The following is a 15882-nucleotide window of genomic DNA, read 5'->3' as shown; positions in this document are numbered from 1 at the left end:
AGTGAATAACACACAGGCAGGGCAGATGCCAGGATGCAGCGAACACATTCATCGCGGCAGCCAGGAAAAGGGGGAAGATGTGCAGAAAATTACCGTTGTCTCATCCTCTTGCTGTATTGAGGAAACCTGAACAATAATCTTCTTTCATGGGCTGCTGTTGATTATGCTGGAGGAACATATGGAGCCTGCTGGAGAAGGACTCTGCTGTTTGCCGGCTGCAGTTATAACACTGGTTTGTGCTTTGCCATGTCAGTATTGTGGGCTTTATTGCGTATTTTTTTGCCCCCTTGGCATCTTGTTAGCTCCCTTGACTCTCACGAGGAAGGCAGGGTGGCAATAGTTAATGAACTAAATCTTCAACTGCGCATAGATGAGCAGATTATCGATGTGATGGGCTTGTTAGCGGCAGCCATCAAAAGCAAAGGAATGGTGTCGGAAGAATACACTTTTGTTCGATACCGTTGAAAGAGCTCTGTGTGCATTCTATGTAGGCAGAAAAGGAAAATGTAAATACAGCTCCTGACAAGCTATTTAGAGGAAAAAGTATTCATCATTTTCTATTTCTTTTTAATCTTTTTCTCATCTACTTTTAAAATTTTATTTTATACACATTTATAGCCCGCCCTCCTGCACAGCAGGGCTCAGGTTGGGTAATAACTATTTAAGATACACTGAATAAATACATAGATGAAAAACAAAATTAAAATCCTGGATCGGAAGTACACGTTGAGGGTCTTGAACAAGTTGATGTTGGCACCTAGGTTGTTTAGAGGGCCATGGCGGTCCCAGGTGCCACAAAGGGGAGCCCTCCACCAAAGGGAGGCAGGGAGGGCCTGCCCTCCATCCCAGAAGTCCCCCCGCGGCTCACTGGGGAAGAGGGAGAATGGTGGTGGTGATGGTGGCGGCGGCAGCTGCTATGGCTGTTCCACGGCGCCCAGGGCTGGAGGAAGCCAATTAAATTTAAATCCTGTATATCCAGCTGCATGGAAACATATTTCATAGCACACAAATACTTTACACACTGCATTCACAGTGTGAAAAATAGTTTTCCCACCTCCATTCCAAGGCTGTATCTCCTAGACAATAATGGAACGTTAATATCAAATATGGTGATTCTCAGGGGATTACAAGTCAAATCCCCACATCGGGTAGGTGGGGTTATTCTTGCGATTCGGATGCTGGCTTTTAATCTAAGATTTTAGTTATCTGAGGAAGTCCATCCTCCTTCCTTTGTGATCCACCACACAGATTTCCAGGATCTACATCTTTCAGTATAGTGGCATATATAAATGGGGGCTTTCTGCCATCCTTTTTGCTTACCCTCGTTTCCACATGGGAGTATTTGGCAAGCATCCACTTGTATGATTTGCTTTTGAGGCCCCCTATACATAATACCTTCAGCTTTTGTTGTTGTATAATCATAGAATGTAGTCCTACCTGAGCCAGGGGCTATGAGTATTGTCCTGACCAACCCACAAAGGGCTAGCAGTAACCCCAACTTCCACATTTTCTTCTATATCCTTTTACCTTACACAGAACCGTTAAGGTTATGATCAATCAAATTTAAATTTTCTAGATACCAGAATAAAAGGATCATCACTGTAAACAGTACCATTAATACAAGTACCACAATATCCTCTTGATCAGTGGGAGTCATAACCACTGGACCCCTCTTCCTCTTCAAATGGCCATACCCAGTCTCGTTCACGTGAAGTCAGTTCTTGGATGTACGCACTTGAACCAGAACCCAAGGCCATATAAGTGCATTGATCTCCCTCTCATCTAATTTCACTAAAATTTATTAGATCTGTAAAATATTCTCATAGATCCATTTAATTGCTTCATGGAATTCCTCATTCTGTGGGTACAGACACTCCCACCACCACTGGGATTTTTCCTTTAAGTTTGGTATTGGCCACAGTTTCCCTTCTGGACCTGACATTGTCCCCTTTCCTTTCACTTTAATATAAAATACTCCTGTTCTGATGGGGTGTTGTCTTAGAATTATTAAATGGGGCTGAAAAGGGTCTTCACCTTCCCTTCTTTGAGATTCAAACACTAAAACTAATTTTTGCTTTGGATAGTGTATGGCAGACACTCTTCCTTTCCACTCATCACACAAATTTCCTTCCCATACAGCAGGGGTGGGGAACCTTTTTCCTGCCAAGGGCCATTTGCACATTTATGACATCATTCAGGGGCCATACCAGGTGTAGATCTCCCGGTGTGGGGGGGAAGAGGCTAGGATTGCCAGGTCTCCAGCCACCACCTGGAGGTTGGCAACCCCAGGGGAGGCCACACAGAGAAGGCCTGCAGGGTGCCCCCACTCCCCCTCCCAGGCGGAAGGGCAGCCAGCAGTGGGCCCGAGCAAACGAGGTGCCAGGGGGGCGCAGCCCACAGTCGATCGGCAAGGGAGGAAGGAAAACAGAGAAAGAGGAGGAGGGAGGGAGAAAGGGAGAGAAAGGGAGAAAGAAAGAAAAGGACGAAGGGAGACAAAGAAAAGGACGGAGGGAGACAAAGAAAGAGACAGAAAAAGAGGGAGAAAGAGAGGGAGAGAAAGGAGAAAGAGTGACAGAAAAAGAGGAAGAAAAGAGAGAAAAGCCTTTCCCCCCCCCCACACACACACACGCTGGCCCTGCGCGACCGGGCCCCAGCCTCCCCTGCCCCCCCACACACACACGGCGGCGGCGCATAGAGCCCCGCGTGACCGGGCCCAGTCTCCATGCCCTCTCCTCCCCAGAGTCCACAAAAGGGCCCCCCCGAAGCCCGATCGGCTCCTGCATGCATGCTCTGCTGCCGGGAGCCACCAGCCTCTTTCCCCCTCCCTCTCGCTGCTCAACAGCCAACAGTCGGCGAGAGGAGGTCCAAAGGGCGCCGCAGCACCGCTGTAAGCCATGGCACCAGGAACACTCTCTGGGAGGGCCACCCTGCGCCCCGCCTCTGCAGCAGGGCCCCAGAGCTCCCGAGGGCCACAAAAAATGTCCTCGGGGGCCGCATATGGCCCCTGGGCCTGAGGTTCCCCACCCCTGCCATACAGGCTCCCAGGGAAATACCTTAAACATTGAAATACCCAGCCACTAGAGTCTGGAATGCTTCTTTAGCCGAGTCTATTTTCATGTACAAATTCTGTGAAAGTCAATTTTAGTGGATGATTGCCTTCAGGGCTACCCTTGACCATTCACTGCGGTTCCTGCAGCTCCGGAAGGCAGCATTACTTTTTCAACACTTTACCAGCACTAATCTCCCTTTTTGGATTTGTGTGAGGGAACTTTCATCAGCGGAATTCAAGCCACAGTTATTCCTATTTAAAAAAACAAAACATAACAGACAGCAATCCGGTCTTATAAGTTATTGCAGACAAGTCAATGACCTGTCTTGATGACATCTCCCCTTTTTTTTTCCTGGAGGAATATGCCAACATCATTTTAAAGGATGAGACTTTGACATCCTTCCCTGTCTTTACGTTAGCTCAATTCTTACTGAAGGCAATTTCCCCCCCCCCCCAATTTTAATCTTTAACCACACCACAAGTGCTGAACTGCAAGATTCAGGACACCCAATTTAATTACCAAATCTGTGTTTGTCATCAGGGTATTGACAAACCGCTTCCACTTTTAGCCATATTTCAAGACAAGAATTCCAGTGTCCAACAACGGATAAAAGAAACACACTCTTATAATTAACTGTTTTTGTTTTAACACCAGTTTACCATACACAGCAGTATTTTAATTCCTTTTTATTATTTTTATTTTCTTATTTATGTCAGCCCTTAAGACTGAGTTTTACTATAACTTTCTTTTAACCTTCTATGTACAATACTTCCCAATTTCTCTTTCTTTCTTTCTTTCTTTCTTTCTTTCTTTCTTTCTTTCTTTCTTTCTTTCTTTCTTTCTTTCTTTCTTTCTTTCTTTCTTTCTTTCTTTCTTTCTTTCTTTTCTCACTCCTTTCTACTTTCTGTCCATAATTATACACACTCTCTGAAAGCCATTTCCCTTCAGCTCTCTGCGCACACAACCCATCTTCACACCTTTTTCCCATGTTAATCAACCCATGACCCATTAACCACAGCAGTCTGTTCACAGTGGCCAACCAGGTGCCTCTAGGAAGCCTCCAAACAGGGCGACTGTAGTAGCACTGTCCTGCCTGTGCTCCACAGCACCTAAAATAATAAATACGTTCTTCTTATTCTGGAGAGAACAGGTGTGCATTACGACCAGTATTCATTTTAACTAGTAGCAATGAACAACCCCTCCCCCAAGCTCTCCAAGTTGACAGCCATCACCACATTTTTGGGGCAGGGAGACTGTTTGCAAAGGGTGGGAGCAGAATCAGAGAACAGGAATTATTGATCCCTGATTTTCCTACAGGATTCAGCCATGGAAGCTGATGGTTGGCCTCAGGGCCATCGCACTCCTCAGCCTAACCTAGCTCGCAGGGCTGTTGTTGTGAAAATAAAAGGGAGGAGAGGGGAACAGTATAAGCCGCTTTGGGTCCTCATTGGGGAGAAAGATTGGGTATAAATGAAGTTAATAAATAAATTCCCCCAAGAACAATTTCCTTGCGTTGAAATCTGTCAAGGTGGTAGAATGAACAGAAAAACCCTCCTGGTTAGAATTAGGGGCACAGGTGAGTGCTCTGTCTTACAACACACCTTGTAAGAAGAGAAATCTTCCTCTGGCTTTTTGTCTGGCATACTTAATTGTCTTGTGCAGTTGAAGAGAATAGCTAACATCCCTCGTGTATCCTCATACAGGCACAAATTGCTGGTAAGTAATTTTTAAAAGGGGGTGGTGTCAACTCATATTTTTGAATGTTCTCTGGATCACGGCAATATTGGGCTTACTTTATTTTTCTTATCCACTGTGTTAAACCATTAAATATTCAGAGAAAACATACCCACCCCCCTGGACTATCCTACTCACACGTTGGTGGGACCAATCCGTGGGCCTGAAAGTCTAGGGAAGGCAAGAGCCATATCAAAGTAATGATTTAAGAAGAGTCCTAAGGGAGCTGTCAGCCTAATCCAGCCATGGTTGCTGTCTGTCTTCTTTCAGGCAGAAAGAAAAGATGGTCTCCTATCTTGTCAGGTCCGGTCCCATTATAGAGCTTCTGTGCAGTGTTTTGGTGGATTCAGTGCATGTAGGGAGGTAAGTCTTTAGTAACAGATGTCTTTTTGGGCTACAGGTAGATTCCATGGAACAGTGGTTTTCTGGCAGAAGTTTGAAAGACAAACCCCAGTGATACTTCAGGCTTGTCTTCCTCAGATAGTGATTCCCGATTTCTTGCTTCCTTCAGGTTTTTTCCCCCTCCCTTTCTTATACTGTTAGTTTTTTGCTATGGTTGTCTCTTGGTTGGGCAGCTGCGTCTTCTCCCTGCAAGCATGAGGAAAGGGCAGGATATAAATATTTTAATTAGTAAATAAATAAACCATCAGCTGTCGGGCCTTCGAGAAAATGAGGGAAACCTCCTAGCTCTCTATGGCAACACGACTGTACTCCATTTCAGCCCTTCTGACCTCATAAAGCTCCGAACAGAACAACACCGACAATAGTCCTGGTGGCTATTAATATGTCTTCAGCTACCCGTCTTAGGGTGGGGAACATCTACATTTTACAGCCAGTGATCCCCCCCAAACCTCACAAGAAAGTAGTATACCTGTATTGTCTAGCCTGCCTTTGGAGATTCTTTTCCCAAGCTTTGCTCTCTGTGCCCCCACCTGCAGAGGTGATGTGGACAGCTGACAGAGACAGGGCTTTTTCAGTGATGGTGATGTGATGGAGTCCCCCCATAGAGTCCAATGGAGTAAATGAGGGACAGGAGGTTGGGTTGAGCTGTCACAGCTTGCTTTATTGGCCAATACATCAGAACTGGGTGATCCCAGAAAGCAGACGATGAGCTCTGCAATCCGGTCACACAGGGGGAGGGACAATGCAAGAGGTTATATAGACATTTGACATTCCAATAACATCCGATGCAGCTTGTCACTGCAACATCATAGTTTCTACAGCGCGGGTGGGAGCATTACTACAATAGACAATGGGACTCTATTGCTCCCTTGCAGGGGGAACCAAAACTTACTGAAGGGGAGGAATAGGTGGGAGGGAGGCTGTTGGAGCATTCCCTTATCACTCATTGGAATGTGAGTGTGCCTGCTTGGTGCTAAAGAGAGGGGGAGGCCACTGACAAGCGGCTTCTGTGGGTATGCGTGTAGCCTGCGTGTCTGAACAAGGTTTTGGAAGGCCTTTCCCAGTGAAAGAGCCCCATGGCGCAGAGTGGAAAGCTGCAGTACTGCAGTCCAAGCTCTGCTCACGACCTGAGTTCGATCCCGATGGAAATCTGTTTCGGGTAGCCGGTTCAAGGTTGACTCAGCCTTCCATCCTTCTGAGGTCGGTAAAATGAGTACCCAGCTTGCTGGGGGTAAAGGGAAGATGACTGGGGAAGGCACTGGTAACCACCCCGTAAACAAAGTCTACCTAGGAAACGTCGGGATGTGACGTCACCCCATGGGTCAGGAATGATCCGGTGCTTGCACAGGGGACCTTTACCTTTTACCTTTTTCCCAGTGAAGCTTGCCTGGCACCTACCTTACTCTCCTTTAGGTGCTTGGCCAAACCTTTTCCTTCACATATTTAAAGCTGTTTTTATGGTTTCCTCCTAGCCTGGGAACTGTTTCATGGATATCGTTTTAGGCTGCCGAATGTTGTTTTGTGCTGTTTTAATGACCCTGGCTTTGTTTTTAATGGCTGTGTTTAACGGGTTTTAATGTTTTAGCTGTAAGCCGCCTTGAGAAGGTCTCTGAAGAGGTGGCTTATATATTTTCTAAATAAATCAGTAAAACTAGCTAGCTTTACATGTTTCCTTTAGATCCATTTCCATAACAAAGCCATTTCAGCACAAATATACAAAGCCGTCAGTCTTTGCTGGGTTTCTTTTTCTGGCATCCTTGCAAGCATGATTAAAGTATCAGCATAGGGTGGCATGGGAGAGTCATTGCCATGTGCTGCCCTTGAAATTATCTGGAAATTTCAGTCAGTTCAAAGTTCTCTGGCTTTGGTAAAGTATTAGCAGTCATGAGTTCAACAGTCATGAGCATCTTATATCTATACTCAGTGCTCCGGATGTGTTTCCAGATTCAGTTCAAACTTTAAAGCCTAACTCAGAATGGATCCTGGTTATCTGAAGAAACATATTTTCCCATATGTTACTCAGCTCAGTGGATGATGGTCAGCTCCAAGTTTCCTTGCTGTCTGAGGCACAAGGGCTACTCAGTCATGGCATTCTACCTGTGGAACTCCCAGCCTATGGAAGACTTGCCCAGTCAATTATCTAGCACACAAGCTCAATATTATACACACAGCCGCGCCGTGACCTCCCGGTCTCCCGGTCTCGCCTCTACGGTGGAGGTGAAGACTTCGAGTAGCTTCTGAGCACATTCAGGACGCCGCTGTGATCTTCATTGACGCGACCGCTCTTGCCTTTTACGTCCTGTTTGAACTTATACTTACCAACTTACTTTGGGACTTGCATTCCTTGGTCTCTTTCGTCTCATGGACATCTCCACAGCCTGAGAAATTTTGTGTTTGTATTTTCATGAATAAGGTATATTATAGAGAGCATTCATATTGCATTAAGAAACTTACTTTATATAAAACAAGTGATCTGTTTGTATAATATTGAGCTTGTGTGCTGTTTATTTCCTAACTACTGTATTACAGCATTTTGGTTTATTTACTCAGTCAATTATCTAGGCAACTGGTGAACATCGCCATCTGGTGGCTGCTAGTGGCACTGATACTGATGGTTTGCCTCTTCTGTGCCTGTTTAGGATTGCTGCTTAGCTGTTGTGATTTTGCACAGCTCTCAAGGATTGTATGTTTCCTATTTTGCCACCAAAGGAACAGATGATGAGTGATTTGGTGGGATGGATATTCTAATATAGTTCATATAGTTCAGTCTTCATTTATGGGGAGTGGAGATGGCAAAATTCTGGACTATACCCATGTGGGGACTCAAGCCCCTGTTTTTATTTACCATTTATTGATGGATATCACACTTTTCTGTCCGATAGGGACCTTAAGTGTCTTATAACATTGTTCTCCTCTGACAGAGAGCAACTAGGCTCAAGATCATCCAGTAGGGTTGCCAGGTCCCTCTTCACCACTGGCGGAAGATTGGGGGGGCGGAGCCTGAAGAAGGCGGGGTTTGGGGAGGGGAGGGACTTCAATGCCATAGAGTCCAATTGCCAATGTGGCTGTTTTCTCCAGGGGAACTGATCTCTATTGGCTGGAGATCAGTTGTAATAGCAGGAGATCGCCTGCTACTACCTGGAGTTTAGGAAATCAGTACGGGAGCGAAATCAAATTTAAAGTGCAAAAATATCTTTATATGCTACTGTGTCTAACCTTATACATCAATATTCTAAGTCACCTATAAAATCTATACAACACACAAATACAACAGTAAAACAGACATACAATCAACCACCTCAAAGGTGAAGGAAGAAAGGGAACAGTTCATATGTGTCTCAGAGAGTACAAACATCATTCTTCTGTGCTCTTCTCAATGCAGGTAGGTAGGAGAATATCAATATTCAATGAGGAAAAACTTCATGAAGTTTTTCCTCATTGAATATTGATATTCTCCTACCTACCTGTGTTGTATACATTTTATAGGTGACTTAGAATATTGATGTATAAGGTTAGACACAGTAGCATATAAAGATATTTTTGCACTTTAAATTTGATTTCTCTCCTGTACTGATTTCCTAATCTCCCCAATACTAGTACAGTGGTGTCTATTTCTCCCCCACTACCTGGAGTTTGGCAACCCTATCATCCAGTGAGCTTTGATAGGAGAGCAGGGATTCAAACTTTGTCTCCCAGATCCTAGTCTGACACTCTAACCACTATACCACGCTGGCTTTCTTATTTTGACTGCACCCTCTGAAGCCAGTAGAGGAATTCAATCTAGAACAAAAGGGCCACTCAATCAACATTGCATGTGTGTTTGTGCGTTTGTGTGTGTGTTTTAACATCCAGCCTGCATACTCAGCTTGCGCACAGCATCATGTCATTTTGGTAGATCGTAATAAAAGGTTTCACATGGCTTTTGTAGTTGAATTTTATTATGGACTCTTGTCCCCGCCCCCTGCACCTGAGAAAAACCCTCCCTGCACATAATAACCTTGCACAATAGTTTACAGTGCCCTCCTCACAGCTGTGCTGGTTTCCTACAAGGTGTATTAAAAAATGCCCCCTCCAAACAAGACACCGCTGCCCTCGACGTCATGTTAGAGTCGACTCTAGTTTGGGTTTTGACCTTTGAGATGCAGCCTGAATTAGAGTTTGCAGCTCTGGCTTGGAAAATATGTAGACATTTGGGGGGCAGAGCCTAAAGAAAGCAGAGTTTGGGGAGGGAGCTCAGTGGAGATATCACGCCATATAGAGTCATTTTTAGCTGCCACTTTCTCCAAGGGAACTGATCTCTGTAGTCTGGACATCGGTTGTAATTCTGGTAGAACTGGGAGGTTGGTAACTCTAGCATGAATAGTAGTTGCAGGGACTCCTTATCTAGGAAGAGGTTGGGTTTTTGTTCCATGAGTCAGGGAATCATTCTTGGGTGTTTAAGCAGAAAGAAAATCCACTGAGTCCCGTAAGATTTATTCCCAAGTAACTGCATTGAATTGGGTTATGCATTTGGAAGCAAAACCCACTGAGTGTTGAGTTGCTAGGCTGCAGGGTGAAGTATGATTACTTGGGAGAAAGTCCCCCTGAATTCAAAGGGACCTCTGTAAGTAAACTGGACAATGAATTTATTTGTTAAATTCAGTATCAGTTTATTAATTTAGTAAACCTTTTATCTCATCCTTTCTCCAAGCAGCTAAGAACAGCATGCATTATTCTGTTTTCCTTAATTTTGTCCTCACAACAACCTTGCGGGTGGGCTGGGTTAGACTGAGAAAGAGAGAGTCGCTCCAGGTCTCCCAGCAAGCTTCCACAGCTGAGTGGGGAATCGAACCTGGGTCTCCCAGATCCTAGATCAGCACGAAGGTTGCCAACAACCTGGAGAAAACTGCTCTTGTCACAAAGGCTTAATATGTGGGAAAAGGCTACTGAATTTTTTCATAGCTCCAAAAACATTACTTAGTAAATAACATTCCATTAAGCCTTTGCTAAAGGAGCAGGCCATTTTTCCCCCTCTGGGATGTTGGCAACCTTATCGCTGAAAATCGGAAACGTTAACTCTCAGAATATTGTCGTAGGCTTTCATGGTCAGAGTTCATTGGTTCTTGTGGGTTATCCGGGCTGTGTAACCGTGGTCTTGGTTTTTTCTTTCCTGACGTTTCGCCAGCAACTGTGGCAGGCATCTTCAGAGGAGTAACACTGAAAGACAGCGTCTCTCAGTGTCAAGTGTGTAGGAAGAGTAATATATAGTCAGAAAGGGGTTGGGTTTGAGCTGAATCATTGTCCTGCAAAAAGTATCAAAGGTAATGTGCTAATCATTGTCCTGTAAGTATCAAGATAATGTGCTAATGAGGGTGTGGTATGATAATATGGAACCATTGTATCCTGAAATGATCTGTTAACATGTGGAATACAAAGCTAATCTGCATGGCTATTGTGGACTGTAGTCTTTGTTAGTCTGGAGGTTTTCAGGACAGGAAGCCAAGCCTTATTCATTCTTAAACTTCTTTTCTGTTAAAGTTGTGCTGATGTTTATGAATTTCAATGGCTTCTCGGTGCAATCTGACAAAATAGTTGGTAGAATTGTCCAGTCTTTCAGTGTCTTGGAATAAGACCCTGTGTCCTGTTTGGGTCAGTCCATGTTCAGCCACTGCTGATTTCTCAGGTGGGCCGAGTCTGCAGTATCTTTCATGTTCTTTTATCCTTGTTTGTATGCTGCGTTGTGTGGTCCCGATGTAAACTTGTCCACAGCTGCAAGGTATACGATATACTCCTGCAGAGGTGAGGGGGTCTCTTTTGTCTTTGGCTGATCGTAGCATCTGTTGTATTTTCTTGGCGGGTTTAAACACCGTTTGTAGGTTATGTTTTTTTCAAAAGTTTCTCCATCCTATCAGTGACTCCTTTAATAAACGGCAAGAATGCCTTTCCTATGGGAGGCTGTTTTCCCTGAGTTTTCTGATTTTTGTTTGGTTTAATGGCCCTTCTGATTTCATTTCTGGAATAGCCGTTTGCCAGCAGTGCGTGATTTAGAGGATTAGTTTCTTCCTTGAGAAACTGTGGTTCACAGATCCGTCTTGCACGGTCCATTAATGTTTTGATTATTCCTCTTTTCTGTCGGGGGTGGGTGGGTGGTTGGAGTTTTTGCGTAAGTAGCGATTTGTGTGAGTTGGTTTCCGGTAGACCTTGTGACCTAACTGAGAGTTTGTTTTACGGAGGACGAGGGTATCAAGAAATGGGAGCTGACCCTCAATTTCCTTTTCTGTTTCGTATTTGCTTCTGCGAATGACCTCTGTCTTTAAGACACAGCGCCCTTCCTTCTCGCCCTAAGCGCGGGGTCCTCCGGGAAGCGAAGTCCCGCTCTGCGGCTCCCCTTCGTTCCCTCCTCCAAAGGTCCATGTGCTTCACTACAATTCCCAGAATGCAGCATTCTCGGGGGGGGGGGAACCCGGCGAAAGAGCGCTCAGTTAAAGGGCCAGCGCAGGAGGAGGGTGTCGCGGCACAGCAAGGAAGTCAGCAACGGTGGTGGTCTGTATAGATTGATCTTGTCCATGTTTACTCAGAAGTAAGTGCAGTCGCGTCACAGCACTTATTCTCGAGTAGGTCAATGTGCATTGCTTGCACGCGTTGCCGGTGGGGCTGAGCCTGAAGTCTTGCAAGGGCAACGCGGTTTGCAGCTCGGAGTGGCTGCGGTTTAGGGTCGGGGCTCGGCGTCTCCAGCAAAGCCGCAGCGGCTGCGTCCGGTGCTAGCTGGAAGCCGACGCGCTGCCTTTAAAATGCGGGCGAGCCTTGCAGCACTGTGAAGGGTTCACGTGTTTTTATTCCCACCTATGTTTTCCTGGGCTGGAGCACACCTGACCAAGCAGATTCCAGTCCGCACCAAGAGATGCTTGAATAAAAACGTGTTAAGTCTTTGCGGTGCTGCAGGTGCCATCGTATTCCCTATTTTACTACGTATGGGTGTGAAAGCTGGACAGTGAAGAAAGCGGATAGGAAGAAAGTAGATTCCTTTGAAAATGTGGTGTTGGAGGAGAGGGTTACGGATCCCGTGGACTGCCCAAAAAACAAATCAGTGGGTTACAGATCAAATCAGGCCTGAACTGACGCTAGAAGCTAAAATGACTAAAATGCGGCTGTCGTATTTTGGTCACGTCATGAGATGACAAGAGTCACTGGAAAAGACAGTCATGCTAGGAAAAGTTGAGGGCAGCAGGAAAAGAGGGAGACCCAACAAGAGATGGATGGACTCAATAAAGGAAGCCACAGCCTTCAATTTGCAAGATCTGAGCAAATTTTGGAGGACTTTCATTCATAGGGTCGCCATGAGTCGACAGCGACTTGACGGCGCTTAACACACACACAGGTGCCAGAGGGGTCACAGTCCGTGGAAGCAAAATCAAACTGGAGCCGAGTGGCACCTGCTGCAGGACTCAGAAAATTCATTCCAGTTTAAGCTTTCTTGGGTCAGCGCTCCTTTCATCAAATGCTTGTCGGTTCTGGGTTCTAGCATCACCTTCTCTGTGATTGATTGGCTCGTGGACACAGTGGACTTCACACTTCATCTGGAGAAGTGAGTGTTGACTCATGAAAGCTTATGCTAGAATGAATTTTCTCAGTCCTTAAGGTGCCACTTAGCTGCTGTTTAACTGAAGTGCAGCCCTAAGAAGAACCCTGCTGGATCAGACCAGTGGTGAGGGTTGCCAGCGGAGAAGAACGCCCTGCTCCTTTAGCAGAGACTTAATGTATGTGGAAACAGGCAGCTGAAGCTTTATATGGCCTGGAGGTAAATAACACCACCAGGTAAATAACATTCCATGAAGCCTCAAAGGGACAGGACAGTTTTTCTCCAGTAGTTTGGCAGCTCTGTTAGTGGTCCTTCTAATCCAGCATCCTGTTTCACACAGTGGTCCACCAATTGTCCTGGAGAGCCAATAGGGCACAGAAGCCGAGGCCCTCCCCTGATGTTGCCTTCTAGCCACTGGTAGCCAGAGATTGACAGCCTCTAGAGCAGGCTTGTCCAAACTGCTGCCCCCGGGCCGCATGCAGCCCAGAACAGCTATGAATATGGCCCAACACAAAATCGTAAACTTACTTAAAACATGAATCAGCTATTGTTAGTGTTAGTGTATTTTATGTGCAATCCAAGTTAGTGTTAGTATATTTTATGTGCGGCCCAAGACAATTCTTCCAATGTGGACAAGGGAAGACAAAAGATTGGACACCCCTGCTCTAGAGGTTCCATTTTGTCATTATGGCTAGTAGCCGTTGCTGGACCTTTCCTCCACCACATGTGCCCATGAGAGCAGGGAGGCCTGGTGCATCTCCCATCTCTGCCAGTAAACGGGCTATGGAATTCCACAGAGAGAAAGGGGATAAAGATGCCCAGAGATACTCTAATGAAGCCAAGTGACAGCTGACTGAAGTTGGGGATCCTTGAAGCATCACTGTTACCTAGGAAGCACAATCTCATCCCTCAGCTCCAACTGGTGGTGCAAAAGAGACAACAGGACATTTGCAGGCAATATGAGTTAGGTTTAGGGTTACCAACCTCCATGTGGGGCGAGGAGTTCTCCCTCAATTACAAGTGACCTCCAGACAGCAGGGATCAGTTTCCTAAGAGGAAACGGCAGCTTCGAAGAGCTGATTCTATGGCATCACATCCTCCCTGAACTCCCTGCCATCCTCAGCATACTCTTGCCCTCCTAGTTGAACCAGCCTGTGACTGAAAAGAGGACCTCAGCCCATAGTTCTGGGTACTGATCAAGAAAATATGTACACAGCTGAAATACACCTCCAGTTTTAATTCAGGAAAAAGCCCATGCCTGCTTCCGCGATCAAAAATTTGGAAAGAATTCACAGAGATCCTCTTTCTGCCATCCTCTGTACCTAATGCTAAATAACATACTTTTGTAGTAGAATACAGACTGCTAACACTCAAAGCTTGTGTACAAAGCTGTGGCAGGTGCCATTTTTTTGTAAAGGAAAACACAGATCTTGGAATGGAAGGGAACTTGAGTGAGAATGATAGGGTTGTACGCCATGTTTTTTTAATCAGGACTCTCGTGAATTTGGCCTCTGGGGAATGGTAATGACATCAACCGGGTTAGTATCCGGGCTGTGCCGAGATGTAAATGCTGTGATTTAAGCCTTCCCACAATCTTTTATAGGTACTGCTCTCTAGGGATGCTGAAGAAGAATGTTATATGGAATGTATACTTTATATTCTATGATGTGTTGTCATGTTTGAAAGAAATTTTTGTGGATATAGCATATGATCTGTTGTTATTTATTTATTACATGCAGAGTTTGCACAACACTGATTCTGTTTCTTTTTGGTTTGAAGAAACAGAAACAGCAGCATCCTCTTTAAAACCTGCCTTATAGCAGCGTGCATCCATCTGTATCTACAGAAACCTCAGTTCACTGCAGATCAAACAAAAACTAAAATCTGCAGTCCTGAAACCCAGATTGTGAACATTCCCTGAAATGAAAGCTCAGACGTTGTTTACATGCCTTGTAATAGCTTGGCTGTGATAAATCATGTTTAATGACTCCATTGAAATGCACTCCCTCCACTCAGCATCCACAGAAGCCATACATTTGAGCCTGGACCACCTCTGCTAGGCCAGGTAGCATTTGTTTTACAAGAATTTATTATTGCTATATCTAATAGTAAAGTGCCCTCACCTAGATAGCCCAGGCTAGCTTGAACTTGCCAGGTCTCAGAAGCTAAGCAGGGTTGACCCTGGCAAGTATTTGGGAGACCTCCTAGGAATACCGGGGTCTTGACACAAAAGCAGGCAATGGTAAACCACCTCTGAACGTCTCTTGCCTTGAAACACCCCCCCCCCCCAGGGGTTGTTATAAGTCAGATGTGACTTGATAGCAAAAAAAAGTAAAGTAGATGGCCCTATGCCAATAAGGAAAGCAGGCCATCCACAAAAGGAGTTTGTGTATACTGTGCAGATTCCCCAGGTATGCAGAATAGGGTTGCCAACCTCCAGGTAATAGCCAGAGATCTTCCGCTATTACAACTGATCTCCAGCCAATAAGAGATCAGTTCACCTGGAGAAAATGGCCGCTTTGGCAATTGGACTCTGGCATTGAAGTCCCTCCCCTCCCCAAACCTTGCCCTCCTCAGACTCCACCCCCAAAACCTCCCACCAGTGGCGAAGAGGGACCTGGCAACCCTAATGCAGAAAAATGTGATTCAGTAAATTAGCCAAAAGAAAAGTAATAGATTCATACAATAGCCTGACGTGGACTGAGTAGACTCATTGGCTGTAGAGTCTTGGAGGCAGCTGAGGGTCAGTTGAAGAATCCTTTAACTTTGCACATGTGTGCAGAATTTCCAAATGATGTCTGTCCCCACTCCTGGAGACCACCAGGAAACCTCTTGACGGTGCCATGGAGCCCTTGGGCATCATGTTGGGGATCACTGCTCTAGCCAAGGTTACCAAGCAGGATTCATGACTGAGCCAGGATTTTGAACCCAGATCTGTCTGTTCTAGTTCCCATGCTCTGTCCAGCATGCCACGATGGACCTTGATGAATCCAGAAACCCCATTTATTTGTTCCCTACCCAACTGACCCACTGCTTTGTAACTTTTATATTTTCTTGTAATTCACATAAATTACAACATGAATGTGATGGAAAAGTTCCCCTGAGAATTATACCATGTATTTTAAGGAGAGTTTTATG

Source organism: Euleptes europaea, chromosome 17 (genome assembly GCF_029931775.1).
Source record: "Euleptes europaea isolate rEulEur1 chromosome 17, rEulEur1.hap1, whole genome shotgun sequence".
NCBI lineage: Eukaryota > Metazoa > Chordata > Lepidosauria > Squamata > Sphaerodactylidae > Euleptes > Euleptes europaea.
The sequence above is the reverse complement of the archived record's forward strand: the minus strand, read 5'-3'. Positions refer to the sequence as shown.